The 24,383-nt window shown below is 37.4% G+C and overlaps 1 protein-coding gene across 6 annotated transcripts in view; it reads right to left on the minus strand.

Annotated features, from left to right (window-relative positions):
* The window catches only part of stag1a (STAG1 cohesin complex component a), a 198,617-nt gene that overhangs the window by 170,331 nt on the left and 3,903 nt on the right, over positions 1–24,383 (minus strand). The window contains exon 1 of one of the 6 annotated variants that reach the window (XM_059651026.1): positions 11,637–11,725. The exons of the other annotated variants lie outside the window; for them this stretch is intronic. The gene's annotated coding sequence lies outside the window, so the exon portion shown is untranslated. Of the gene's footprint in view, positions 1–11,636; positions 11,726–24,383 lie in introns of those variants that run through there. 6 annotated transcript variants of the gene reach the window in all.

The following is a 24,383-nucleotide window of genomic DNA, read 5'->3' on the forward strand; positions in this document are numbered from 1 at the left end:
TTCTGGCTGAAAAAGGAATCTACCACAGCCAAAATCAAACCTAGTTGAAACAAACAACCTGCAATAGCCATGAGCCATGAAGGGACAGACAGACAGAGCAAGGGAACAATGAAACAAACGAGAGACCGAACGAAATGAGGAAGAACCAGGAAGACTGGGATGGGGTGGCAGTGATGGGAGTAAACCGGAACAAGGGAGGTATGATAAATCAGTTCATACATAAGAGCTACCAGGAGTAGGCCACCTGGCCCTTCAAACCCGCTCTTCCATTCAATAGGATCATGGCCAATCTTGTCATGGCCTCAGCTCCACATACCCACCTTCTCATAACTCTTCATTGTCTTACATTTCAAAAATGATCTATCTTAATGTTACAAGCAATGAGGAAACTCAACTACTTCACTGGGCAGGAAATTCCACTGATTCACAACCCTTTGGATGAAGAAGTTCCTCCTCAATTCAGTCCAAAATCTGCTCTCCCTAATTTTAACGCTACGCCCTCTTGCTCTAGTTTCACCTGCAATGGAAACATCCTCCCTGTTTCAGTCTGATTTATTTCCTTCACAACTTTATATGTTTCTGTAAGATCCCCCTTCATTCATCTGAATTCCAATGAATATAATCCCAGTCTACTCAGTCTCTCCTCATAAATCAACCCTCTCAAATCTGGAATCAACCTAGTGAATCTCCTCTGCACTTACTCCAGTGCCAGTGCATCCTTTCTCAAGGAAGGAGGCCAAAACTGCACATGGTACTCCGGGTGTGGCCTCACCAGCACCCTATACAGCTGCAATATAACCTCCCTGCTTTTAAACTCAATCCCTCTAGAAATGAAGGACAAAATTCCATTTGCTGCCTTAAATACCCTTTATTAATGCAAACCAACCTTCTGTAATTCATGCGCAAGGACATCCAGGTCCCTCTACACAGCAGCACGCTGCAATTTTTTACTGTTCAAATAATAGCGCTTTTTACCATTATTCCTACCAAAATGGATGACTTCACACTTATCAACATTGTACTCCATCTGCCAGATCTTTGCCCACTCAAACTATCTAAATCCCTCTGCAAACTTTGCTCTACCACTTATCTTAGTGTCATTTGCAAAGTCTGACACACTACACGTGGTCCTCCACTCCAAATAATCTAAGTTGTAAACAACTGAGCTCCCAACACTGAATCCTGAGGCACACCACTCGTCCAATGTTTTAACAAAACTCTGCAGCTCGAGTTGTGGTTGGAATTGTTGATTGGTTCACTGAGCTGACTGGTTTTCATGCAAACGTTTCACCTCCCTTCTAGTGCTGCACAGCCTCTGACGACGCACTGTTGTTCAGTCCTGTTCTGAATTTATATGATCCAATCTGTCACGTTGGGCAGTCTTGTTGCTGGTCTTGTACAGTAGTGGTATATAGATGGAATCTATTTCAACACATTTGTTAATTCCATCTGTGGTTGAAAACTAGGCATCCAGGAAAAAGATATCTCAGTAATGATCAAATTGGTTACTTGCACAGGGGAAAAGTTTCATTTCCACAGCAGAATTAGAAATACAGCAGACATTAAAAAAGGCTTCTGAATAATGAAATGACTAGTTTGGACCCAGGGATAGAAGAATAGTTAAGAGATGTCTCAAAGGCTGGAACCTTTGACTATGCAAGGGCATATCACAGCGAAGTGGATATCGAAATCAGATACTTTAAGATACTGTAGGCAGTTTCACGACAAGTAAAGAGATTACTAGACCTGATATGAAGGAATGGGGTGCATGAATATTTGAGAAGTGGTTCCAGATTACAGAAGCAGTTGGACAGCGCTCATGAGAACAGCAAACAGAACAAGAAGCATTATCAAGACTATTCTGGTTTACAGATAGGGAAAACATTTAGAGAAGTGCAATGAACTATTCTGCACTCATGACTTATTTGAAATAAATGCATAGTGAAAAGCATAGGGTTTTTGTGGTGTACAGGTTGGGACCCTGTATCTGAGGGAATAGGTGTGGCTTCAAACCCCACCTGCTCTGACGTGTGTCATAACATATGTAAACAAGCCAATTAAAAATATTGAAACTGAAAATATATAGGGCTGGTTGTCGTACGGTGATGGTGTCCCTGTCTGCTATCTGGGAAGTTCATATCCCATCTGCTCCAAAAGTGTGAAATAACATCTCTAAACTGGCTGATTAGGAAATATCCATGAGAAATTCTTTAGGAGAGAAAGGACACCGGTTCACTTTTGGCCTATATGGTCCAACAGTCATGTCATAACCTGAGAAAAGAAATCTGGATTCAAGTGCCACGTGGTTCAGAGGTGTGTCATAGTTTACCTGAGCAATTTGATGAAAAGTGGCTATATATAGTTTAGGTCTCTTGTAGCACAGTGATAATGTCACTGTAGAAGTGCATAATATCATCTCTGTACAGGTTGATCAGCAAACATTTAAAAAAAACAATGAGTGCGCCATGCCAGAGTTTGGCAGCTGTTGTCATAAGTAGGAAAACTGGGGCACTTCAGCTTACCAGAAATAACCTGAAATATATTGACACTATTGACGGCCATGATCTAAAATGGATATACTGGAAAAAGACTCCAAATTACAAGAAAAATGAATCATATATGGATAGGCATTGTGGGTTTGGTAATGTTAAGAATGCAGTGGGCTCTTATGATGCAGTCGCAGTGTCCCTACCTCCAAAGCCAGGAAACCCAGGTTCAAGTCCCATCTGCTCCAGAGGCATTTAGTAACAACTTCTAACAGGTTGTTTAAAAATATCAATATTGAGAGAGTAGTGAAGTGGTGCAGTGAGTGGTATAGTAGTAACAGGACTGAAAACATTAAAGATGATTACTAATTAGGCTGAGAATGTTGTAACCCACACAGAATTCCTGTCTGCATAACCTTACGGCTTGGTGTCACCATTATTGTCACATTTTTCATCAAGGAATGGCCATTCTGATGAAGCATGTAGCTGTTACAATGTAGATGGCCTGATATTGAAACACCTTCTGCCCATAAAATTTGTGATCTACAGTAAAATCAACAATAAATCAAACTGCAGGACAGCCATCACAAATTTGTGTCAGCAAGAGTTTTGGGATAAATCCCTAAGCAGCCCTGTTTTGCACTCTAAATATGCTCAATGTTAAAGAAAATCAAATGGAAACAGTGATGCAGTAAACGCGAAAAATGTCATTTTCCTACTTGTTTATACCATAGATTGACCTGACATGGCAAAGCAAAAGACATTTGAGAAATATTGGGAAGTAGCTCTGGAAAAACAATTTGTTCCGCTTAACTTGCTGTTTTCAGGGGAGTTCAATACAGTCCATGTCGTCAACGCAGTCAAAAATATTTCCCGGTTTTCACGCTGCTGAGTAAAATCCTGTAGCATCTCTACAATCTTTTGTACACTCAGCTAGAGAAACAAACAGGTGAGTGGAAGGGAATTTCACTAGATTCTTTAGGGTGATCGGCCTCCTCAATTGAAAAACCTATTGCATCAATGATTGTCTGTTCTGTTGTGTAGCATACAGCGTCATTCATTTCAGCAAATATTTCCATGTTGGTCTCCTGCAGGCAAACAAAAATAGCCTCACATAAGGCTAGTTGGTCTTACTTTGCTCTTCCTTGTTTTCAGTGTCATACACAGTTGTACCCAGTTTAAGTCCAACATGGTGAAATCAGTCAGCGATTGGGGCTTCTGTCACTCTTTTGCATGGCTTCTTCATGAACGTGGCTCCTAAAACAGCTGGATTGTACTACAAGTTCCAAATCATTTCCAGATCCCATAAGTTAGCACTTGTCCATGGTATTCAAAAGGACATGAACTTTATACAATCAAGGCTAATATCATCAAGATTTGTGGGAATTTAGTGATAATAATACCCTCAATTCCAATAACACATTTCATCCACTTTCTTAATCCATGTTTCAAAAAAATGCTGGAGATCATTTTACAAGTCCCATAGGAAGTGGGTAATGTCATGGCATTTACAATGCAACAAGGCTTCTTAAATTTTCAGACATAAGAACTGGCAGTTTTTCAATGCCATTTATGTTGGTTCAGACCATAGCAGTCATGGGTCCCTTGTTTCACTTTCCACCATTGTATTACATCTTTCAATGCCAAAAAGTCTTAGCAATAACTCATTCAGAATATGAGCAAGATGATTTTTCAATTATCTGCCATTACTGCCACACCAATCACTGTTTACTATGTAGGTGAGGACAAAGTGCCTTTTATTGGTCCAGGCAGTGATCATGAAATTCCTTGTAGCAAAGACTAGATAAGCACTGTCCTTTTCTTCAGCTTTAGACTGGAGATAGTAATGTTCTCTGTTCAACCTGTATTGAACTATATTGGCAGAGCCACTTTGATTGCATGATAGACATTTTTTCTCATTCTTTTCCTCGCTGGAGAGAATGTTTACTTCTGAAACTATTCTAAGATTTTCACAATGCTTCAAAATGGTTCACAACCTCTGTGGTAGAATCTTCCACTCCTTAGAATTGTCCCACGATTTTGCTTCACATCATGGTTTTCACTCGCTGTATCAATACTTTCAACTTTCCCAAAGATTTAACCATGCTTGCAGAATTTCAGAGAACATTTTCATTGCCAAATGTTGGCTTGCCCATGATTTCACACTGTAGCATAGTCTAATTCTGCTCAAATTAGTTGGCATGGTCATGTGATAAGTTTACGCAAGTACGGCAGATTCAGAGTTACATGTTTGGAGTGACTCGGCCGGCCATCCTTCTGCTGGATTTTCTATTCTGGCAGCAGGAATGGACGACAACTTCAACACAATTATTCAGTTTTGAATCACTGCAACTTCAATTTTTCATTGTAACAAAATAGGCTTGGTCCAAGCTACAAGTTTAAATAAACTTTTTTAAAAGTATAAATTTCACAATAACATGACAGATTTATCCACCATATTTCATTGTTTGTTTTTTAATGCCTTCATTCAAGTTTTCACTTGATATTCTTGGCCTGAACCTGGGCCTGGACTCAATCATCTTGCCCAAAGTTGTAATGCCGTTAGCTGAATTCAGATTGTGCAATTAGAGACAAAACTCTATGTTTTATATTAGTCATGAAAATTTTTCTTGTTTTTACAAAACTGGGTAAAAGACAAATACACAGATAAATATGCAGAATCAATTTGCAAGGAGATTGTAGCCTCCAAGGTAGGTGGTACTGTTGGTAAACTTAACTCTGAAACCTCCCCCCCCCCACCTCTCCATCTCTAAAGTATGTAGCACTTGTGGACATTCTGTCACTCAAGTTGACATTGACAGACATAATATTTTTCAAGATTAGGGAAGCTGTTGGCCTTGTGATATTATCACTAGACTATTAATCCAGAGACCTAGGTAAGGTTTTGGAGACCTGAGTTCAAATCCCACCATGGGAGATAATGGAATTTGAATTCAATAAAAAGAATTTAAAAACTGGAATGATAACCATGAAATCATTGTCAACTGTTGGACAAAACCCATCTGGTTTATTAATGCCTTTTAGGGAAGGAAAATGTATCGTTACCCAGTTTAACCGACATGCAGCTCCAGACCAACAACAATGTGTGGTTGACTCTTAATTGTTTCTGGGCAATTAGTCTGCGCAATACTTCTGACTTGCAACCCCCAATCCTGTTAATGAATAAAAGAAGAATCGCTCAAGTGTCACAAGCTTGAAAATCTGATACCACCAGTCATACAAGTCCACCTTGTACTCCTCCATCAATGCCATCATGGTTATGCCTTCCCTTTCCCATCATGGTGGCAGAAACCAGATACCCATTAGCTGCACAAAACCTCAGGTTCCTCTTTCATAGTTCTATCAAAGATTTGATTTCTTCTTTACAAATATAGACTATTAAAAGGACACGATATCGCCAAAACTTCACTAGCCACACTAGAACACATTTAAATCCAAGGCCTCTATTCCAATTTTACCAAATATAGGCTGACTTCTCTAGCACGACAAAAGCCTAGAGCAATTTTCAACTGCAACCAATGCTCAGGAATGACTTAGAGTCAAAGTCATGTTGGTCACGGTGCCCACTTGTTCAGTATCAGCTAGTTCAATTGCCTGCATCTGTTCCATAGCCCTTGAAACCCTTCCCATCCATGTACCTATACAATTTTTTTTAATGTTGCTTTTGTACCTGCCTCAACCACTTTCTCTGGCAGCCCATTCCATACGCGCGCCACTCTCTGCGTGAAGAAGTTAAATCTATCCGCTCTACCTTAAACTTACACCCTTCAGATTAAAAATTCCCCTTCCGTAGGAAGAAAACCATATACGTTCATTCTATCTATGCCTCTCATAATTTTGTACATCTCAGTAATGTCAACCCTCATTCTCCTACGCTGCAAGGGGTAAAGTTCTATCCTGGCCAACCTCTCCCTATAAGTCAGGCCTACTAGTCCTGGCAACATCCTCATAAATCTTCTTCATAAACTTGTACATTCACATCCAGATAATTTATGTAAATCACAAATAACAAAGGTCCCAGTGCCGACCTTTGTGACACACCATTCGTTACAGTCCTCCAGTCCGAGAAACAACCTTCAACTGTCACCCGCTGCTTCCTACCATCAAGCCAATTTTGAGTACAATTATGTAGCTCTCCCTGGATCCCATGCGACCTAACTTTCATGACAGCCTGTTGTGCGGAACTCTGTCAAAGGCCTTTCTAAAGTCTACAAAGACAACGTCCATTATCCTACCCGCATCCATCCTTTTGGTTACCTCTTTGAAAAACTCTTAAAATCTCTCACCTGCAACTTCCCACCGACAAATCCATGCTGACTATCCCTAATCAGACCTTGACTAACCAAATGTTGGTTGATCCTGTCCCTCAGCATCCTCTTCAAAAATATGTCTACCACTGATGTCAGGCTCACTGACCTGTAGTTCCCTGGCTTATCTTTGCTACCTTTCTTAAACAATGGATCAACATTTGCCACCCTCCAGTCTTCTGGAACTTCACGTGTGGCTAAAGATGAAGCAAAAATCTCTGCAAGGGCTTCTGTAATTTCTTGCCTAGCCTCACATGTCCAAGGATGGACTTGATCTGCCACAGGGGATTCATCCACTTTAAGGTTGCCAACACCTCCTCTCTGGTAACATGTATGTGTTCTAAAACATCCCCACTTGTTTCCCTTATTTCTTCAGCATTCACGATTCTTTCCTCAGTGTTTATTGAGGAGAAACGTTCATTAAAAATCTCACCAATCTCCTGTGGCTCCACACATAGATGGCCATGCAGATTTTTAAGGGGACCTATTCTCCTACTAGCCACCCTCTTACACATAAAATTGCTATCAAACCTCTTGGGATTATCCTGAGCCTTGTCTGCCAGATCCGTCTTATACCCTCTTTTTGCTCTTCTCATTTCCATGTTTAGTGCGCTCCGACACTTTTTATTGTCAGAGGCATTCACTTGAGCCTGACTGCTTAAACCTAACGTATGCATTCTTCTTTTTCCTGACCAGAGCGTCAATATTGTCCCTGGGCTCTTGGTCTCACACTTTGAAAAGTCTATTTGCCAGTTGTTCGTTTTCCTTAGAACAGACTCACCCGATGGACCTCTACTAATTCCTGCCTATCAGCCTAAAATTTGTCCTGTTCCAGTTTAGTATCTTAACCTGTGGACTTGTCCTATCCTTTCCCACAACTATGTTAAAACTAGGACAGTTACGGTCACTGGATCGAAACAGCTCTCCAGCCGACATTTCAGTCACTTGCACAACCTCATTTCCTAAGAGGAGGTCCAGTATTGAATCTTCCAGTACGGCCCTCTACATATTGATTTAGGAAACTTACTTGAACACATTTGACAAATTCCACTCCGTCCGGGCCTTTGACACTCTGGGTAGCCCAGTCAATTTAGGAGGAATTAAAATCTCCGACCAATATTACTCTATTTTTCCTACAGGTATCTGCCATCTCTCTACACATCCGTTCTTAACATTCCTTGTCAATCATTGCTTTCTGAACTCAAGACAGATACAAATACAGCAAAAATTCACTCCCTTCACCAAAATCATGAAACATCATATTTCTGTGCATTGATAGCCTTAAAATTGGAAAAGATGATAAAATTAAATAGATAATTATAAACAAGTGAAATGAAGGCTACTGACAAAGTTCATAGAATATTGGACAGGCATGAAGTTCATTTTTAAGTACTGTTTAAGTCTTAGAACACCATTAATGGATTTTAATCTAATTAGAATAAATTAATGGCACTGATGTCATACTGCCTATAACTCAAACCTTCCAGTCCCGTCAACATTCTTATAAATCTTTTCTGAACCCTGTCCAATAATAGCCTTCCTACAGCAATATATACTATACACAATACTCCAAAAGTTCTGTATAACAGCAACACAACGTCCCAAATTGAACAAAGTTTTCATTTCTTTTCTAGCGTTACACTGTCATGACCAGCTATACATGCATTATTGGTGAATTTGGATGCAGTTTTCAACTTGCATTTGTGCATGATAAATTGCCGTGACTTTTTAAGTGCTTGCCAGCTATTGTGTTGCAGTATTCAGAGTATGACTCCATTTCATCAATAAATTCACATCCTGCTCAACTGGACCACACCTGTTACTCTACCATTTGCAGTTTACTCGCTGCTGGTTATAGCATTCCTTTAACATTTAAATGGGATTCCATCTGTCCGTACAATTGAGTTTCCATTAGTTCTAAGCAATGTCTTAGTAATCACTGTTCCTTTTATGACAGTACGGCTCAACTGAAATTAGTCATATATGTCCATTGATATAGATTGCTTTCATCCAGAATGTATTGTTTGGGTCTTTGATCTCCACAAAGAAGTCATTCAGCTCATCATCCATTGAAAATTCCCTCACTGTACAACTTGTTTTTATAGACTACACCTTGAAGTCTTTTTAAGGGTTGATCTTTTACCATGATGCACTTTCTGAAAGTGAACAACTTTGCACTAGAGACATCCTACTTCATCTGCAGGGCACTGACCTTGCCCGTTGTGGTAATTTAGGACAACAGTTGTCTCACGATAAGACAACTTTAAATGGTCTGTTGCAGTAGTGTCTTCATTTTTCCAGTATCTTTCAGCCCTTTTTGTTTTAGGAACTGCATTGTTGCTGGAGGTGATCTATACCACAGTTTTGTTCACAGCAAAGGATTGCTTAACTTTGCTTTCAAATCTCTAATTTTTCAATAGCTTTATTGAGCTTTTAGGATTGTCTCAATAGCTGTATTGATTTTTCCAGATCTTCTTTTGAATGTAATAAATCTGAAAGAGATTCAGCAGCCATTCCAATAATGATATTTTCTCTAGTGTATTGTTTTCAAATATCCATTGCAACATTCCTCAACTCAACTGCATAAATGTTTCCACTAAATGAATTAATCCTGGCCCCTACCTGAGATGCTGCTTGGCCTGCTGTGTTCATCCAGCTTCACACTTTATTATCTTGGATTCTCCAGCATCTGCAGTTCCCACTATCCCTTCCAAAATCTTACTTGTTCTGACATTGCAGTAATTACCAAAAGCTTTTAAATGTTCAAGCTTGTATAATTCTTTCTTAACACCTTGCCTTGGAATCACATCATCTGATACATATTCAATAGAATACAGTATGTTAATATTGTTGTGCTGCAGATTTGTTGTTTAATTTTCAAGTAATTCTATATCTTAAGAATCCCTTTCGCCATAATGCCCAATCTTGTTAAATTTGGTCCATTGTTTTGTTTGAATCTTTCAGCAAAGGAAATAATTTTTTTTTCTAAAGTTACTGGGTTTATCTGTTTCTTTCTATAAATTACTTACTGAGCAATGGATGTTTTTTGTTTCCGAATACAATGATCCTTTTTTTAAACTCAAATTGTTTACAGTCAGATATTTTTTATTCAAAAAGCTACAAACATTTTAAAAGCTTTATTTAATTTCTGCAAGATCAATCATCCTTTTCACATACTCTTAATTCTTATACCAGCCTTCTAAATGGTCATTCTTACGACTTGTTTCTCCCGGTCTGCATCACAGCTCTTTTAAATGTTTAAAGGGCAGCTATTCAGCCGGACTACTTTGCACCATTTTACAAATTCTTTTCTTTAATATTTGAGTTTACTTACTCACCGTGACCTCTGGCTCATCAGCTCAAATCTGAAATTTGGACCTCTCAGTTAAGTAGAATCTTCATGGTTTCTCAGGTCCATGGTTCAGGCATTGTTGTTAGTTGTTCTTTTAAGTAGGTTTTATATTTCATTTCCCCCAAGCTGGCTCCAGCATTGACATCACATTATAAATAGTGCATACAAGGTTAAATTTTCAGATCCTACACTGCTCACCATGTTGTAAGGTTTGGGCCCAAAGTCTGTCTCTCTAATAGTTAGTCTGATCTAACAATTTTGCTGATTTTTTAAAAAAATCATTTAGTTATCTAACCTTACTTACACATGGTACTTGAGATGTGCCTCCATAAAAATTCTTACCAAGCAATCTCTTGACATCATCATACTGGGTGATGACACATGTTCTAACCTTTTCAAACTATTTAAAGTTACAGCACATCCCTAATTAGCTTTGACCTCAGTGATTTGATGGGCCACTTCAGAGAGTTATTAAGAACCACATCACAGAGTCCAGAGTCTGACAGATTTCCTTCCCTGAATGGCAATGTACCAAATGACAATAGTTTTCTGGTTACCTTACTAACATTAGCTTTAGATTACGTAATTATTATTTGAAATTAAATTCCACCACCTTCCATGGTGAGATTTGAATCTATGTCTCCAGGACTATGACTTTTGGAGTACTGCTGCACTGACACAACTGCAAGTCAAACAACTCCCTGAATGGTTCATCTAAAAGATGGATCCTTCGACAATGCATTACCAATTGGGTCAGGTCTCTTAAGAAAGGATTGAACCCACAGGTCTGTGACACAGTAGCAACAATATTAAACAATTCAAGACTAAAAATGGTATAACAGACTAACAGAGAATATATATTAATGGATAACTTCTTGATATAATCAAAGTACATAGTATGTCCAGTTCCAGACAAAAGAATATGATGAGCAGCACCTGTCAAATTTATACTTGAGTTATACTCCAATGCAGTTATAAATTGTATACATTATCCAGAACATAACTTATGGAAAAATTTATGTTTATAATTGAAAACATATGATGTAATAGTACATGCTATCTGATAATACAAACTGTGTTTTCTGGAAGTATTTAGAATATTTATTAATTTTGATCTGTTACAAACACTTTGTTTTAAACTATTTGCAATATCTGAAAAAAACACTTTATACGAAATTGAAATATGAAAAGAATTAGACAAAAATTGAACATGTGCAGAAAACCCCAAGTACAATTCCATGGCCAATGATATTACTCTCAACTGTACTACCTACAACATTTTACAAAAATTGGGAACCTGCAGTAGTAATTCGAAAAAGTATGATCCGTAGTATTCCTTCATATCTCAACTACAACAAACTCACGTAGCCCCAGTTAACTCAATTCAACAGCCTTTTGCATAATAAACCATTCCCACATTAATTCTTCTGCTTGGCAAATTAAACACACCACACATTGAAATGAATTTACCAGAAAATGGTCTCCGTGAAATCTGAAACAACTAAAGTCAAAATTTAATATTTTAAAAATACAATCCAGCAGAAACACTAAAGGTTTCAATGATAGGCCTGTCCCCAACTCCACACACTTTCTCTCTCTCCTGACCCCCTCCCCTCTCATTTTTCTTTCTAGAATATCATTTTCTACTGTCAGCCAATCAAATATGCCAAGCTGGCTATGACCTACCAGAGGGTTACCATGGTAACATCTGCCTTCTGGAATACATGTCATGCATGTTAAGTGCTTTCCGGACACACAAACAGTGTATAAATCTGCACCAAAATAAGTCAGTTAACTCATCAAAAACATGCCTATTTACAAAAAAAACATCATTGGAAAATTATTTAAATGAATATAAACAACTTGTGACATTATTAAGCTGCTTTGTTCTTAGAATGGAAATTCTGCTCCCATTTCAAGCAACTGATCAAATGGTACAGTCTGGTATGCAGCCCAGAATTAAGCTCGATTGTCGATAAAAATAGCTCAAAGCAACGTCTAGAGAGTGTTACCTAAGAATGGAAGGTATTCTCACTAAAAAAAATTCTCATTGCATTTACTTAAATGGAGCTGCCATTTATTTTGCTAATAGATGCCTAAAACAATATCACCATTTTATCACATATTCAAACTTATCGATTACCACACTAATAGGACTCCACCACAACATACTCCCTCCCTAACTCCCCAATAAAATGTAACATGAGCTTTAGACAAAGCACTAGCCCTCAGGTCATTTAACAGATTTTCTCTTAACAATGTGGCAGCTTATAGTCAAGAGTATAGTCACAGGTAAAAAAAAGGCAAGAAAGTCAAACCATTCCACTACCGCACCCCCTCCATTTAGTCGTTATAAAATCAGCCAATTGAACACATCAGCAATTTCACATAAAGTCAAATGAAGATGCTTTCTTTCTATGATAAAACAACAACAACAATTTCTGTTTTTGTCTGTGTTAAGTATTAACAATGTTCAAGCCTTTGCCATGGTACAAAAAGCAGCTAAATGATATTATCTTGGAAGTAATAAGAGTTCTGACAAGGTAGTTTACAGTTACTAGCGTAATGGTGGCCAGACAGCAAATGACACTTGAAACTAGAATTTGAAGTTGAAGTGTTGCTTTGTCTATTGTTTGGTCATGGTGATGTTTTCAAATTTGGCAACTAATCCACTTCCAAAAAATGTGGCAACAAACGTTTGAAGCTCTGGAGTAAGTTATACAGCATCTTGGCACTTAACCTTTGAATATGAACAAATTTGCAATTCAATAGTAAATCTATTAACAGTTTAAAAGATATTTAAAAAACTAATACCTTAATTTTAATTTAGCCAATGTGATCAAATGAAACTTTGTTTAATGAATGGAATTGATTTACTTCCTACATTATTTATAAATCCAGAAAATAAATAGAGGAAAAATGCTACACATGGGTGAAGGCAAAAGTATGGACTCTCTAAAGATATCTGCATGGGTAATTTCTTTGTATATGCCAATATATTGTCCGTCCTTTTGCTTAAAGGCACACAGATTTATTTTGGTGTCATTCTTGGTGCTTCTTGTATTTTTTATATTCCAATTTTATATTTTTTCAATCTTATTAGCACAAAACATGAATGATATTCTGCCTTTTTAAAAACCATTCTAGTTTGTACTTATATTATTGTCAGGTGCTCCATCACAAATTCCAGAGTTTTGTCACAAATTCCATCTTTCCTCTGCCAGCCACTGTCTCTGGTTGAGCCAGATGCTTGCAATGTTCCTGTCATACTCCAGTCTAAACTGAGAAGCTGACCTCACATCCTCTCCATTACAAGACCACCAACTTCCATCCTCACCGTATCACTGAATTTGCTCCTAATATTGTCAAGCACCTTGGAATGCTTTGCTGCTTTTAGACTCTATATAGATTTCTAATCAGTGCTCAACAAGAATGGCACTGCAAAGAAAAATTAAGTCATTGGAGTTCTACAAAAGACTATAATACCAATCCAACACTTACAGCTTTTTAATTAATGTGATGATGGTATAAGCAGTTTGAAATTGAAATCAGGAAATAAATCTCTTACTCTCCTTTGCTTCAGTTAATTCAGGCCTGAACCATAACAACATTCTGCATTTTTGAAGACACTTTTTGCATCCCTAAATTTTCTAAAAGTGCATCAAAGCTAACTAATTACCATCTGAATTGCGACACTGTTAAAATCACCAGCCAAACTGAGTAAAACAAATTGTAATGAGCTAAGTGACCTTGTAATGTTTTGGTGATTTGCCCAAGGAATAAATGTTGACTAGGATACAACTGTGTGTAATTGTGAAGCAAAAGCAAAATCTGGAGAGAATACCATGGACAGATCCACTGCAGTTGGTATCACTTATTGAGTAACTAAAGTGCATTTCCATGGATCTCAACAAACACATTTAAAGTATTTTTTGCAGATTAATTATTTTCCAATTTGACACATTTCACATGAAGTAGATTAATCACTGCAAAATAACTGTGCCAACTAATATTCATACATGCATGCACACATACATAACAACATCAGTTCACAGTGATCAATACTGAGAGAATCCAGCTGGGATCAACTGCAATCGAGAACTGAACCTGGGATATTCCACCTTGTCAAAATTGTAACAGCAGGCAATGCTATTCAAGAAACTCTTAAGCCACCTTCTAGGACAATCTGAATTTTGACTATGTGTTGAGATCCTTGCAATTAAGGTGTTGAAATTAAATGTTTTGTCTGCAAAACAGCTTTTTTATTGGCCTTTGATGACATTATTTACAATTTTCACTGGAACTTAAACACACTTTTTTTAAGAAAGGTCTTGTAAACAATCTCAAATTTAAGAATACACAACGATCCAAATGGCACACTCACAAATTTTTAGGACATTCACTCATCCACAAAAACTTCAGCACTTCAACTCTATTTGATACTATTTTCAAACTTCTCCAGTCAAAGAAGGTTGCTGCTTCCACTTTCTTCATACCACAAATAGTGTTTAAAGATTTAATACCTTGGTTTTATATAAACCTGAAAGTTTAGAACAATACTTAGGTAATCACAGCTGCAAAACAACAATACAATATTCAAACTGAACTTCTGTCACACTATAATGAAGTCAGTTGCTAAGTCAACAGTGCTTGAAGTACAGCAGACCATTGTTTCGAGAAGCTAATGCAAAAATAAGGCCATGATGAATCAATTGGATATAAGAGCAGAAAAAGAATTCAACTTCTGATCTTCTTAGGTGAGTGGCTGCATACTTTTCATCAGAACAAACCAATACCATTTTGGATCCAACATCTGCATTGATGAAAACATATTACTAAGTCTTTGATACATAACAATGTGGGCTGAACAGTGATGGTAATGAGGATGCCAAATGAGGTGCCTGTGCATTTGCAGTTACTTATCTGAATTCTCAAGGTATGGACACTACTGCATGGTTTTATCAGGCTTTCTTTGACTTGTATTTTACAGCTTTGGCTAGGTTGTTCCAGCTTTCTGTTGATTGCTGCTCCAAACAGATTAGGAATGTTAGTTTACTTCCAATTCTATCCAGTCTCCTACTACTTTATTCACTTTAATACATGTGTTTTAATTAATTTTTCATCTCATGATCAATACTGTGCACTTGTATGCATTCAATTCATAAGTCATTGATCAGTCATAGAATATTCTGGCTAATTCATTACAGTCTGAGTTGTTTCTTCCAATTGCAACGTTACTCACTGTGAGCAACAGATGTGGCTTACTGCCTCCTATGCAAATAACGAACTGTGGTGAAGCCAACACAATTGCTAGTTTCTTACCCATTCTCAGGGCTTACACAAACTATAAAGCAGTGAATTTTACTTATCTTTAACAGAATTTTTTTGGGATATCTAGATACAAAAGCAGAAAGCAAAAGGGACACGCAATGTCATTAAAGTAATATTTTGCAGAACTTACAGAAGAGTCTACATAGGGCTACTTTCCATATTTTTATTTGTTTGACCTTGCAAATCTCAACCACTTCAAAAGTATTTGATTCTGCTACCTGAGATTTACACCTAATGCAACAAACTGAAAAGTAAAAACAACTTTTGCCTGTCTTGGGGCTCCTATTCTAAATTACAGTGGAATTGAAGGATAAGTACTAAAGGTATACTAAATTCACAAAGTAAACTCTCTGGAATGATGTAATATATTTCACACAATAAAGTGTCACTATTACATTGAAACACCCATTTTTAGAGATACCATTGTGTAACAGACAGAAGGATTTTAAAATTATAAACATTACATAATCACTCATGCTGCCAAATTAAATAACTATAGGGCATAAAATATGAATATTAAGGTTCTATGTTAGTTTATAGTACAGACAGCTAATTATTAGCAAATAAAACTTATTTCTGGAGAGACTGAGTTTCTGGCTGCTGGAATTTAAAAGACTAAGAGGTGATTTGATTGAAACATAGAAGATTCTGAGGGGACTTAACAAGATGGGTGTTGAAAGGCCATTCCCCATGGAATAATCTAGAACTACGGGTCACTGTTTGAAAATAAAGAGTTAACCATTTTAGGACAAAGATGTTACTTGTGAAGGCTGAACATCTTTAAAATACTCTTGCTCAAAATGCGATGCAAGCAGAGTCTTTGAACATGTTTAAGGCAGAGGTATATAGATTCTTGGTAAGCAACGGGGTGAAAGGTTTTGGGGTAGGCAATAGGTGCACAGTTGAAATTACAATCAGATTAGCCATGATTTATTAGGAGGCAAAGCACACTTAAAGTGCTAATTAGCTTATACCTGCTCTAACTCATATGACTGGATGTATGTTAGTGTCTTAATTAGCACATGCTCTTTTATCATTTATCCAAGTGTGTTTTTGGATACGTAACAAAATTAGAGCTCTACAACATTTTGGGGAATAATGAGCTGTCGAACAAATCTCCTCAGTCTCATCCACTCCTCCTTTGGCAAAGCCCATTACCCATTGGGCTTTTTTTCTGATAGTTCCAGAGTGCACAATGAAGTAAAGCAAAGCTGCACCCTAGTCTCCAACATTTGGTGTATTCTTCTCCATGTTGTAGACTTTCTCCTTCCTTGCAGATATGGAAGGAGACAATTTGCACAGTGGGTCAAATTGTGTCCTCACAATTTATTAAAACTGAAAACAAAGATAAAAGTTCATTAGATTCTGATCAGGGAATTCCTTTACTTTGAAAATATTACGATAGTCACCCACATGAAAACTCAAATACAGGGGATACAGTCCCTGATATCCTGATGTCTGTAATTTGTTCTTCCTAATTATAAGAGTTGAGAAAATGGTGGTCATAGGACACTACAAAGCATATTCATCCCTGATTGTACAAAATAACTCCCCTGCTGGAAAATGTTAGCAAATTCTAACTCAGATCCATACTAAGAGATAAACTTCTCAATGCAAGACTCTATAGACACAAAGACTATCTTAACCTACTTGCAAAAAACACACACTTAGGACCAATGATGACCATAAATGACAGTGCATAAAGTCGGTGTCCTCAGCACATGCATGTGAAACAGGGTAACTTGTAGAATCAATAGTAGTTCAATAATTCCCACCTTCACCATCTGTTACTCATTAGCCATATATCTAGCAGAACAAAATCACAAATGTCCTCTCAAAAGCAGAAGATATGTTGGCATTAATCAAACAGAGTTGGCTTCAATGGATGAAGCACATCCACAGGATAGAATATCCAAGGATCTTCTGGATGGTGAGGTAAGCAAAGGAAGATTCAAAGCTCTCGTTTAAGGATGCTTGTAAACAAGACATGAAGACGCTGAACAATTAGACCTCGGAATCACTCACAGGTAAAAGAGGAAAATGGTGATGGCCTGTGGGCTGGCATGCACAGCCACAGTTACTAGTGCTACACTAGCTTACCACAGCCACCAATGCCAAAACAACAACTTGTAATGTCACTTGGTTGCTTCAGGTGCAGCATTTATGGCTAAACCGGCTGCTCAAGATTGACCTTCACAACTGTAAGCAAAAATGCAAAGGGCAACACAAAAATGAATTGTTTGCTTCACTGCCATCATATCTTGTAGCCGAAAAAATTGCTGAAAATTGATTTACATTGAAGTAGCTTTGTATCTTGAGCTTACTTTCAAACAGTTAAAAGATCACATAAATCAGGTGACCATCTTCAGTCAGGTTTTAAATCACCTATATATTCATTACACACCTACAGGCATATAGCATAAACTGGGCAAGGAACTCCCAAAGGACACAACTTGTACTATGTACATCCACTTATACAACACAAATTGCATATTTTGAAGATATGTAGGATTTTCTAATTTGTTAATGAAAACAAAAAGATTTTTAAAACATTCAAAATGTAGTTGAGTTAAATATACTGCATAGGTAGCATATCTGTTGGAAATTATTCATAAATACTCCTGGTAATGACATATAGCTCCCTGTATGCTAATACAGCATCCAATACTTTGAGGAGCATCCAACATCTGAAGCTTGTGATTTGAAAATATTCACCACAATCTCTTCTCTGCTAACTTGTGATGGCATAAGATTGTAAACATGCCAGCAGCACTTTAGTATGTCACTCAAATACACAGTTCTAAAATGAGCAAACTTATTTAATCGTGAAAGCCATCAACCTGGCTCTCGCAACATTGATAAAAACACAACTTGCAGCATTTGCTATCATTACTCCTTTGAAAATTATTGCAACTTTGGGAGTCATGCACAGAGTGAGGCACACATTCAGAAATAACTGTCAGACAGTTCATGCTCCTTCTAGGGTGTACTGTTCAAGTCCTCCAATTTGAAATCTATTGGAAATCATTAAACTGGTGAGAACTTCCACTATTACATTCATGGTAAAGACCCTTGAAGAGGTGACACCTTGCTGAACTAAGTGTAATTTGATTTTTAGTTGTGTTTACAGTTTTAATTACTCTCATTAGCACTGAAAATCTATTTCCATATTTGTGGAATGTCAAATTTCTCAATAACAAATATTTCAAAACTGTCTACTTTTTAAAATTTATGGTATGCCATGTTCCAACTAAAACCAGTCATTTACTTCACTGAACAAAGTATTTTTGGTTTCCTCACAGTGATAATACTTCAGTGTGACTGACTGACTATCCTGCTTGCTGACACCTGCAGAATCTCTTGACTTGATGCCAAATTTAAACTGCTGTCAACAAAGAAAAAAAGCATGCCAAGGGGATCATTAGATCTTTCCTCTAGATCAATGGCAAGCGATGTTGCTTCCCGACCAGCCTGTCTCCACCGGTGAAAGGCTGAGAACCAATGGCACAGATTTACGACCAGTGGCAAAACTAGTAGTGACAAAAGGAAAACCTCCTTCATTCGGAGAGTGTTTTGGATTTGGATATACTGCCTGAGCATGTGGGAAGTTGGTCCAGTTGGAGCATTCAACACGGAAGTGAATGATACAGAAAGGAGGAACACATATTGATATGGGAAGCAAATCGGGTGATGACACCAGATGAACTGGTCCTTCAGAAAATTAGTACAAATGATGGGCAAATAGTCTGTGTTACTACTATGTGATTCTGCAATCTTAAAATCCAGTCTAAAGCAGGAATGGAGGTTACTTGCATAAAAATATTCATGCACTCATTTTCAGGCAAGGCCATTGCACAGTTATGTGGATTAGAACCTCTGGCTGTTTCTCACTTCCATGCCAGCTGATTATAGTAGTCCTAATTGCTGTCCCAGACAACACTTATCCGAAACCAGATCAGAACTCAAACCTACCACTATTGCTCTGTATAACTCGAAACTACACTAATTTTTTTTTGATCCTTTAGGCCCCCGAAGAATGATTAAAATAATTTAACAGCTCACGATCACCAATGAGAGACAATAAATAGCACCCAACATTTAGCTGATTCCAAACTGTTACTGGAGACATTTTACAGCAGAGTGATGTATAATATCTATTCCATTCAAATGTTCCTTCAGGCTCTTGCCATCCAAGTTGACCCACTGCAAACCAACTTTTAATTCTTAAATTAATAGCACTGGCCAAGCTGTTCAGTAAAGCCTCTGACAACAAACAGTGCAATAACTCAAGGCAGAAGTGGCCAGAGGTTTTTGGATGTAAGTGGTGTGCACATCCAATTTTTTCCTCCTTTATATGGGGGCAGTGCTGATTTTAAAAAGATGAAGGCTGCCACAAAGGTACACATGAATTTAATCCACAAAAGAATACAAAAAACAAAATGATTTAAGCAAGTAATTAACAGAAATTACCAGTAAAAGGTATTGAATGATTTCTGCCTTTGTGTTAAGGAGTAAGACTACACAGAAAAAAAGAATCCGCCCAAATGATCAAGGGAGTGACTACTGCAGACAACTTTAGGATTAAACGACTCTGATCTTGGATCACCTCTGGTGGCATAGATTCCAAACTGGCTTTGGCAGAATTTACACTGAAGCAGAGGTCAGCTGCGAGTTATCTTTCAAACTGGGGTTTTCTTCTCGCATAGCCTGCTTTCCTTCTCACTCACATTTACCATTTCTCCTCCTTCTCTCAGTCCTTTCCCCTTTTCTATAACCAATCCAACTCCATCTTACCCTGTCCTCTTTAACTTCAAGAAAATAATCCACAGGCTCCAAAAATTTCCACCAGCATTATTGCTCCTGCAATAAACGTTTTACATTGAAACAAAAATAGACTATTTATTTTTCCCCTGCAAGACATAAATTCATTTTGGTAGAAAGCAAGTTCTTTTTAAGAAATGAAATGGAAGAAAAATGAGTAGACCTTAGTGACCTATCATGCCCTCCCCACCCTAAGAGTCCAATCTGCAGTCCTCACTTCGTTGTCCAACTCTTTGTGGTCTGACTCTCAGCTTCTTCCCCAAGCTGGAATCTACCTGAAAGCGCTCTTTTCCCAGGCCCAGTTCCTAGGCACTCTGTCAGGACTTGAGGTCTCTGGATACTCTCAGCCCGTCAATCACACACTGGCTGTCTCCCACATTTGCTACTGACGGGCTCCCCAGTAAGTATGCAGTAGTGTACACAGGACAAGAAAGTGTTTCTGATTGGAGCAGCAACTCAATGAAAAATCTTCCATTTATACTTGCCTGGATTTGAAACCCTGACTTAAAACAAAATATAAATAAAACAAGAAAAAAGTTCAAAAGAAAGAAACTTCCACTTCACTTTTTTTTTTCCTAGTCTTTTATAAGGATATGCAATTATTACTATTAGAATCCAAGCTGTAAATTCACCTACCAATAAAGCAGATATAGGGCCGTATGAAATACTCTGGTTGACACATGCAGCCTGTGGGCCACAGGTTGGCCATCTTTATCAGAAGAAATTTGACACTCAGTTCAAAAGGTCACAAAGTCTTTGTCAGCACCCAAAAGTTACTAGCAGGGTAACTATTGTAGATTCAGGTATAAATTTAAATTGTAGAGAACGGAATTCAATACAGTAGCAACCTGATAACATTTCGTCATAGGCCACTGCAGCATTAAGACATCAATACAGAAATAAGGATTTAAATCGTGAGATAAAGACACCAATGTAACACTGTCAGAATACCTGATTAATGGAACTACAAACGTTTTTAATTACAATTCTCATTTAGATAGAAAGACTATTTTACAGGCTGCAATTTATTCTATTTTTAACAACTCAGTCTGTTGAATTAAAGCACTAAATAAACATTTAGGACGCGAAACAATTAAATGGCAAAAATAATGCAAAAGAAATAGCTAAATGAGCAGCAAACTATGTAAGTTTCTTCAGAAAACTCTCGCACAGTAACATCAGCTTGTTAAAAATAATTAGGTGGATAACAATTTTCTTTCACATTCAGCAGTTCATTTTTTCTCTTTGAACAGTTTATTATTATTTGATGATACATGTCATTGATGTAATTATGTAACATGTCAGGCCCCTTAATAGATGCAGAATTTCTGCAGAAATCAATCACAAATAATTTCCAAAACACTTACACTTCACATACTAGATCAAATATTTTAAATTTTCCCTCCCTCTACCTAACATTCAAGGCATTTGTCATCTTAGGGAAGTCCATCAATTCCTCATGCTTCACACTCAACTTTCAAAATCCAATCACTGACAGCTGATCTTTAATATTAAAAGCACATTAAGATTAAACTTTATACAAATCCAAAATCTATGCAACACAGATGACTGATTTACAAAATGCTCCTCTTTAGTGTGCGATATTTAAAAATGAGTTAAAACATACTTATCTATTTTGTGTCTTTCTTTCGAACAGCAGGATATAAAAATTTCAGTTTTTTTTAGATATTTTTAATAATAGATGTTTTCTCATGTACTCTTTGCTTGCATTTAATGTTATATGAATCCTGAATTTCATAACTGTTGAGCATTAGCTTGGAAATTCTCCCACATTGTTTATAGTATAGTTGCACACTGCTAATACTGAGCCTGTTAAACATACTCATTTGAATGCTTTCAGAGTGGGGGAAGGGAAGAACATGACCTGGAATTTTCCAGAGCATGGATTTACTTAAACAAGGAACTAGAAGGTTCTGAGAACATATCCAAATTCCTGAGAATGTTTAAATCTGTAAACAGCTTCATACTAATTGCCAAACAGTACTTGTTTCAGGATTCAACAGTAGCACTAAAATATTCCACTGTAACATGCAAGTAGAACAGGAGTATCTCACAAACCATCAGCTAGTCGGAATGGTTTGATTTTGTTAAATAATCAACTTACTACATTGTATAAACCTACTATGATGGTAAAATGCTGAACAAAATCACAGTGCAAATATTTTGAAACAGCTTGGACTGATGCCCAAAAATAATGAGGCCTATTTGTTACTGTGCAAGGGAAGCTTAAGTATGCGGAGACAGTGAATTCATTGTCTACTTTCATAGCCAGTTTAGATCTGCAACATTAGTGATTAGTACTTTTTAAATATATATATGGAGTACAGGAAATAATTGGCAAATTTTAATAAATTAGGAACTATCACTTAATTTTACAGGCTAAGATATGGGGAAAAGGGTGTGGAGATGCCCAAAGTTAAAGACTACTCTACATATTAACCTTTGATACCATGCAAAATCTTTGCAACCAAATTACAATCTGCACCCAGTTAACTGACATGAAATTTGCAAATAAAACCCTGAATTAAATACAGAAAAATTGAAGAGCTGAGCTGTGCTATTTAATTTTCAACTGCAGTGCTCAACAACTTTTGTTAAGCTAGCATCTTTAATATAATAAAATATCCCAAACGTGTTTTTACAGGAACATTACAAAATATGAAAAACTACATAAGGAAACATCAAGTCAGGTGAACAGAAGATTACTCAAAGAGGTAGATTTTAAGGACTATACTGAAGGAGTAAAGTGAAGTAGAGAGGTTGATAATAGTATAGAACTTACTCCAGAGTTTAAGCATTGCGGAACTGACCGTGGGGCCACCAACATCAGAGTCATTAAAATGAGAAACAGCAAAGTGACCAGAATTACAGAACATCAAATATCTAAATTTCTTTTTAAGTATTTGTTCTTGGATATCAAGACAAGCTATTGGGTGTTCACTAACTGTAAAAACCATGAGTCGGACAAACATAAAACAAAATATACCTTCTGTACTTTATTTGCTGTAAATATTTGTTGAAGGCCCATAGTTTAGATTAGATTAGATTCCCTACAGTGTGGAAACAGGCCCTACGGCCCAACAAGTCCACATTGCCCCTTGGAGCATCCCACCCAAAGCCATCCCCCTATAACCCACACACCCCTGAGCACTACGGGAAATTTAACATTGCCAATCCACCTAGTCTGCACATCTTTGGACTCTGGGAGAAAACCGAAGCACCCAGAGGAAACCCACGCAGACACGGGGAGAATGTGCAAACTCCGCACAGACAGTTACCCGAGGCTGGGATCGAACCCGGGTCCCTGGCGCTGTGAGGCTGCTATGCTAACCACCGAGCCGCCCCCACAGTTTATTTACAAACTACTACAATTTATCTGATTTTTGGGTGCAATGGAGTGTCATTTCCTTCTTGTGTATGATCATTCCTAACACAGCTAAATTTACAAGGCAACTCCTGTATAGTACAAGATAGCAAAGTGTGGAGCTGGATGAACACAGCAGGCCAAGCAGCATCTTTGCTGCTTGGCCTGCTGTGTTCATCCAGCTCCACACTTTGTTATCTCGGATTCTCCAGCATCTGCAGTTCCCATTGTCTCTCCTGTATAATACAGTCTGTTCTCTGGTTAAGCTAGCCATGACTTAAATTATTTCAATATGTATTTTATACAGACAACATTAACAGTGTCCCATCGTATGCTGATATCCATAATGTAGAATTTGCAGTGAGAAAAAGACTTTTTTGATCTTGAAAATACAGATTTACTGTCACGCTGAACACTTAAAACACTTACATTATACCCTAAAAAAAAGTCAGCATAGAACATTTCAGTCTGATTTGAGGAACCACCCAGATAACCATGACTATTGTATAAAACCATTTACATTCCCATCACTGATTTCTACAATGAATATAACTTTCATTCTCAAAAGCAAGATACTGCAATTGCTTAAAATCTACAGAAAACCAAAAAAAACCATAAAATTTCTGCAAGTCTGAGAACTGTGCCAATGAAAGGTTATTGATTTGAAATATTAACTCTGT

This window comes from Stegostoma tigrinum, chromosome 14, assembly GCF_030684315.1.
Source record: "Stegostoma tigrinum isolate sSteTig4 chromosome 14, sSteTig4.hap1, whole genome shotgun sequence".
NCBI classification, from domain to species: Eukaryota; Metazoa; Chordata; class Chondrichthyes; order Orectolobiformes; family Stegostomatidae; genus Stegostoma; species Stegostoma tigrinum.